Source organism: Momordica charantia (assembly GCF_013281855.1).
Source record: "Momordica charantia cultivar OHB3-1 chromosome 2 unlocalized genomic scaffold, Mcharantia_2.0 BLBB01000002.1, whole genome shotgun sequence".
Taxonomy (NCBI): Eukaryota; Viridiplantae; Streptophyta; class Magnoliopsida; order Cucurbitales; family Cucurbitaceae; genus Momordica; species Momordica charantia.
The window spans coordinates 10,831,884-10,838,671 of NW_028275160.1; the positions used below are offsets into that span (position 1 = coordinate 10,831,884).

General features: G+C 33.7%; 1 long non-coding RNA gene across 1 annotated transcript; it reads right to left on the reverse strand.

The window, feature by feature from the left end:
- Positions 1 to 5,193: 5,193 nt before the first annotated feature.
- On the reverse strand, positions 5,194 to 6,184 carry LOC148212802 (uncharacterized). Its single transcript, XR_015789449.1, has 2 exons — positions 6,002 to 6,184; positions 5,194 to 5,570 (listed from the first exon to the last, which is right to left on the reverse strand). It is a non-coding gene; the product is annotated as an uncharacterized LOC148212802 (long non-coding RNA).
- Between the last annotated feature and the right edge of the window lie 604 nt (positions 6,185 to 6,788).

The window sequence follows — 6,788 nt, forward strand, 5'->3', positions numbered from 1 at the left end:
TTGGGCTTCTAACCTTTTGGCTTTTGCGGATTTTTTACCCTAAGTTAATCAACACCCCTGGGGTTTTAACCTATTTTGCTTTTACCAAATGGTTTTCTACTCCTGGGTTTCATTGATTGGTTAGACTTGTCTGCTTTCTGTTTTAACCTTGCTGGGCCTGTACGCATGCCTTTCAGCACCTTCGAGATTTTTTCCCTGGTTTCACTGACTGGCCTTTTGCTTACCAACCTGCTTCTGGGTCTATCCCAGTTCGAGATCGGTTGTTGATTTACTTACCCATGCCCCCACTTGAGGATTTTATATTTAGAATAAAATAAGTACTCAAGTAAAAGTCAATCAATAAAAAGTACTTATGACTTTATTGAAAAGGAAACAAAACAAATAAAACCTATCCTATTTTGACGTAAATATGCAATCATCATAGGAAAAAAGTAAAAATAACCTATCTATTAAACATGCAATTAATACGGTCCTATCTAAGGTAGAAAACGAAATAAGAAATTTAATATGGTCCTAAGTCCTGTCAGTTTCCTTAGTTGCTTCTAGTAAGGTGTAGTAATACTCCCGTGTTGCTTTCCCTTGACTTCACCTATTCCTCCTAATATGATTTTTATCTCCCTGATAGATGACTTGTCGTCTCGATCTCTGTCTGGAGTTGCCTGGATTCTTCTATGTACTCTTTGAGATAACTTCTCCGAATAAGGTCCTCTATTTCTTCTTTGAGGTCGAAACAATTCTGTGTTGTGTGGCCATGATCTCTATGGAACAAACAATACCTTCCTTTACTCCTTTTACTGGAGGATGCTTTCATCCTGTCATGACATCTGAGTAGTCTCTGGTCTTTTATTTCCATCAAGACCTGTTCGAGTGGGACCGTTGTTGGAGTTTATTTTTTCAAATGAGGATCCCGCTGGACTGGTCGACCCTGTCTGCTATTTGATCTCTCCCACCTCGATCCGTGTCGCTTTTCTCCAGGCCTCTCCCTTTTTGCATTATAATCTGCACATTCTTCTTCATGTTCACTCGTCGAGTGAATTAATTCAATAGCACTCATGTACTTCTGGACTCGGCTTAAAGCTTCCGAGAAAGTGCCTGAAGTTCTCTTCCCAAAAGAGAACACCAATTGCTCGTCTTTCACATCGGATACAAAAGATAGCAGTGCCACTGCATCTGTCAGACCCTTCACTAGTAGCTTTTCTTCATTGAACTGAGCCACATAGTCTTTGAGGCTCTCTGTCACCTTTTGCTTAATAATTAGTTGGTATGTTACAGGTCTGCTTCTATTCCGTCCTCCGACGAATTAGGTGACAAATGCTCTCGTCAATTCCCTAAATCTTGAGCTCAATTTTCTTTTCAATTGTCGGAACTAGATGCGTGCCAAACCAGTCAGAGTGAACGAGAACACTCTACATCTAATGGCTTCCGTTATGCCATAAATATCTGTCCATTCTCAGTATGCATCGAGATGATCGATGGGATCTGTCGAACCGTCGTATTGTGTGATGGCAGGTAGCTTGAACTTCAGAGGAACTTGTTCTTTCATTATTTTCTCCATAAAGAGAGAGTCTGCCTGGTCTACTACTTCCTCGAGATCAAACTTCTTGTCTTTGTGTCCTCTTAACCGTATCTCTGATAGCTAGGTTCGATCGGGTGGCCTTCTTCTGTCGACAGTAGTATGCTTGAGACCGACTCGGTCAACTGGGTAGCTTTTGCTTCCGTTAGGCACGACAGACTTCTGTTGTCATACAGCTGCTTGCCGACCTAACCGGTCGAAGATGTTGGTTCGAGGTCCGTCGTTTCCTCATATCTTCAGTTTGCTTCGTGCATGGCTGTTTATCTCCCCAACTGCTTCAATCATTGAAGCTTTACCCTTCCCTAGATCGCGAACGAGCGTTGGTTGTTCGCTCGAGTTTTTGTAGAATCAGGGATATGTTCTGGTGCATTTCCTCGACCTTCTCCTCTAGGGCGGCCAACTTGTCACACTGTTGATCCAGAACTTTAATCGGTTTATCTTTCTGTCCGAGGACTGGTATCGGTCGGTATCATTCTGTCAGAGATTTGGTTGGCCGGTATCCCTCTTAGAACTGGTCAGTTAGTCTTTCCTTCGGCTGTCTCGGGCGGAGGTATACCCCTATTAACTTTTCTCCTATGGTGGCACTCTTCATCAGAATGTTGTGGACTCCTTCCCGAAGTCACGTCGATAAGTCTGCAATCTCTAGTCGTCCCCACAGACAGAGCCAATTGTTGATGCTGGAATTCGGCCTCCTGGTATCTCGCCAAACTCGCACCAATCTTCTAGAATAAAGGAATCGATGAGACCTGCAAAACTGAATAGCACTAAGACCGATGTGGCTTTCGCCACATGGGCTCTGATGCTTAAGTTAGTATCGGAGTAGTCGAGTATAGATAGTAGGGTTTTTAGGCATACCTTTAGAGTTTAACTTACTCTCCTATTTATAGAGGTCGAATCCTAATCAGTTAGGGTTTACATCAGTTGAATCCTAGTCCCTTTAGGATTTACATAAGTTGAATCCTAATGCACTCAGGAGATCTAGACGGAGTGAGCCTCAGGCTGCATTAAGGGCCGAGACCAAGTCAACTCGGATCGGGCTGCGCGAGGGTCGGGGAGAACCAAATGGCCAAGAACTCCTTGGCGCCGAGACCTCGACGTCGAGGTTTGGTCGGCTATGGCCGGTCCTAGTTGCTGGGTCGCGACCCACTTACCTTGCTTCGGGTCTGCTCATTCGACTTCATTCCTTGTTTTCTGTTGTTTAGTTTGACCTATATTTTCTTCCTATAACATCAAACTTACGATGCAATATTAAAATAACAAAAGACATCAAATTTTTTATGGTTGAGCTCCAAACAATGGACCATATATATATAACTAAAAATTTTAAACTAATTTATTTTTGTTTACGGATTTTTTCTGGAGAATTTTTTTAATAATATTATTAAACTTATTCCAAAAATATATCATACACGAAATTATTTTCAAGAAAAATACTTGAAAAATAAATGGTTGTCTCTTCAATAGATGACTTATGAGGTGACAGCTATAGGTGTCTCTTGAGAGACGATTCACCTATTTGACCATGTATTGTAGGTCGTCTCTCTTGTTTTCAAAATCTCTTTCCCTACTAGTGACATTTCCAAAATTTTGTTAATATTTTTTAAAAACAAAAATAAATTAAATGTAACTAAAAATGTAACAAAATCTTAAAACAAACCAAAAAATATATATATATTTTAAAAAACAAGCTTTAAATTAAATTCAACTACAAAAAATCTAACAAAATCTTAAAAAGAAAAAATATAATAAAAAATTGATTTAAAAAAAAAACTTTAAATTAACTATAAAAGATCCAACAAAATCTTAAAAAGACTAATTATAAAAAAATCGATTAAAAAACCACCTTTAAATTAAATTTAACTAACAAAATCTCAAGAGTATAAGAAAATCAATTTAACTGATGGTTATTTAACATTTAAATTTTAAATTAATTCCAAGTTTTTAAAAATTAGATTAGAGGGTGGTACCTTAGATCCCAGTCAAAAATATGCTTGTTTTGTTGCGTTCTTTGCAACCCAATAGTGTTGAGTCATCGATCTCTAACTCGGCAATCACTTACAACTTATTTTTCCTTCACCAACCTCTCCCTCCTTAGCCACTTCGATCGGTAGAACGATAACTTTGGTAAAAATTAATTTTCTACTTATGACATTAAGACTTAGTTCTAAGTTTCCACATAACAATTTGACCATCGTCTTTCTCCGCTTTTTAATTAATATTTATAGGAAATGTGCCCTTCTATGTGAAGTTTGATTTTTTTAAAAGTAGATTTTTTTTTTTTGTTAAATTTGGTTTGATTTTTGTTTTTATAAAATATTAAGAAAATGTTAGAAGTGTCACCTACAAACTTGTAATTTGTGTATTAACAAAAAATCAAAGCTGTAATGGGGAGTATCTTCAAGAGACAACTTGTAGTCATATGTCGTCTCTCACCAATTTTATAAGGAAAAAAACATCTAAGTGTTATATTAGCTGCCATAGTGCCACTTTATAGGTCGTCTTAGAGACGACACCTATTTTCTAAATATTATTCATAGAAATAATTTGGTGGATGAAATATTCTTGAAATAAATTTAATGATAGGCAATATTAGAAAATGAAAAAAAAAGCTCTTTTTCTCGAATACAAATAACATCATTATTGTTGTAATAAAAAGAATAATAAATAAATAAATAACACCCTTCTTGGGCCAAGCCGATTTAACTTGAAAAACACAAAGTCCAAGTTTGACTCAGGCTTGTTTTAATGGGCCTAAATACATTATTTGGGTCTTGACCAAACTAGCAAAACCTCCCATAAGCTAATATTGTTCATAGAAATACGGATAAAATATTGCGGAAATGTCCTAAAAAGATTATAAAATTAAGAAATTTATTAAATATAAAATTAATAAATAAAAATTTTAATCTTTTTAAATAAGTTAAAAATTTTTATTATTAATACTATTGATATTTTCTTTACATCTTGATTTTTATTACAATATAATAAAAATGTCGGTACACCCCTGGTTTCGATATCAAACCAATAAATATATGTAAAATATTGATAAAAATGTTGACATGCAATTTAAAGCTTTGGCAACACTTGGGCAAAACCTAGGTTAGACTTGGAATCACCTTTCGAACCACATAATGGTATAAAACATGAGAGCTCGTTGCAAGAAGCGCCTGCCACCGCATCATTTTCAGGTGACAATTTTGATATTTTTATAATATTACGCTATATTTAAAAAATACATATTTATTCTATGTAATTTATATGTAAATTCATCTAAAATAAAATCTCTCATATCTGAATCATTGTTAATAATTTTGTTTCTTGAAAATTAACCTGGTTACAATATAAACATTTCTAAAAAAACCATTATTTTATTTTTTAAAAAACTTTGGCTAAAATTTCAAGGATATTTTTTAAAATTTAATTAAAAAATAAAGAAATTTATTATTATATATTCGCTGCAAACAAAATAATTATCAAATAAACCTTAAATGATTGAAATTATAAATCTATTTTTGCATATATATATATATATAATAATGTTCTCCAATTTTCAAAATTGCTTCAAATAATAAGAGAGAGGGAGAGAAAGAGATATTATAATGGTAGAAAATACCATATCATTTAATTTTAAACAGCATTTCTATAGCCATCTTCATTTATATATATATTTCTGCTTCTTTATTTTCACTCTCCAAGTTCTCTCTCTATATGCCTTCATCAAACTTCTCATATATATATATAGGAAGATATATATATTTAATTTCTATACCCAAATTTCACACACATTATCAAAACATTACCAAATTATTTAATTTCCCACACATATATTAATAAATTATCTAGTTATGGATCGGACGGTTCTTCCTCGACGGAGTATAATCCATTGCCACCAAGTCGTCGCAGTTTTCCAGTGGCCTGCCATGGTTTCCAACAAGGGGATCCTCTTGAGAGCTACCTTTGATCGACGCTTCATTTGAGAAACTTTGTGATGGAGAACCTAAAATACCAAAAATAGAAAATGGTTGATTCAATCTGGCTTAGATATTTTGATAACGTGGGTGAAAGTAGTATTCGTAACTAAACTTAACTTTTAACAATAGAAGACAAAAAATGAAATGATTATCGAACGAGTGAGATCTGTTACTTGAGGTTGATTCCATCTAGCTTAGATATTTTGATAACATGGGAGTAGTATTTATAACTAGCTTAATTTTTAATGATAAAAGACGAAAAACGAAATGATTATCGTTATTTTTAACGATAAAAGTCGAAAAACGAAATGATCATCGAATGGTTCGATTACTTACCTGGGTTGTTTCAGCTTAGATATTTTGATAACGTGATTGGAAGTAGTATTTATATCTAAACTTAACTTTTCACGATACGAGACGAAAAATGAAATAATTATCGAATGGTTCGATCAGTTACCTGGAGTTGCGATGAGAAGGAAGCAAAAGAAGAAGGCCAGAAGCTGAAGGAAGCGTTTGCATGAGACTGCTGTTGCTGCTGCCTTCTGAAGCATTTTTTGAGCAATATATTTATAGAAAAGCACTTAGATAATTTGCTACTTTTGGGAGAACTTTTCTCTATACAATTTGACCTTTTTTTTTCTTATTTCTAAAGCATTTGCCTTAAATAGAACCTGGGTTTTGTCTCTATATATAATTATTTTTTAGCTATTAATTATTGATACTACAGCCACTACAGTCATGTCTCTTCATAATTTCTAGTACCACAACAATAATATTGATATTTTCCTAAAATAAAAAACCAATAATATTGATATTTCTCCAAATCTACTCAAATAATGCTATTTTGTTTAATTTAAATTTCATTTTTGCTCTTGAATTTTTATATTTGCCCTATGTTATTATCTAAACTTTCAAAAGGGCGAATTCATTTTAATCTCTAAGTTTTAAAAAAATAACAATTTTAGTTCTTAAACTTGAAAGGAAAAATATCTATTTTAATACTTTAGAGTAATTGGTTTAGTTTTTGGTTTAACAATCATCTTTTGATAAATGTGATTTGGAATCTATACGCTCACATTTAATATATGTTAGTTATAATTAATTAATATACTTCGACGCCATGTTAACAATTTGTTAACAGTAAAATAAAGGTGACGATAAAAATAAATATTTTTCTAAAGTTCAAGGACTAAAAATAGACATTTGAAAAATTTAGAGCTCGTTTGTTAATGTTCCCGTTTCCT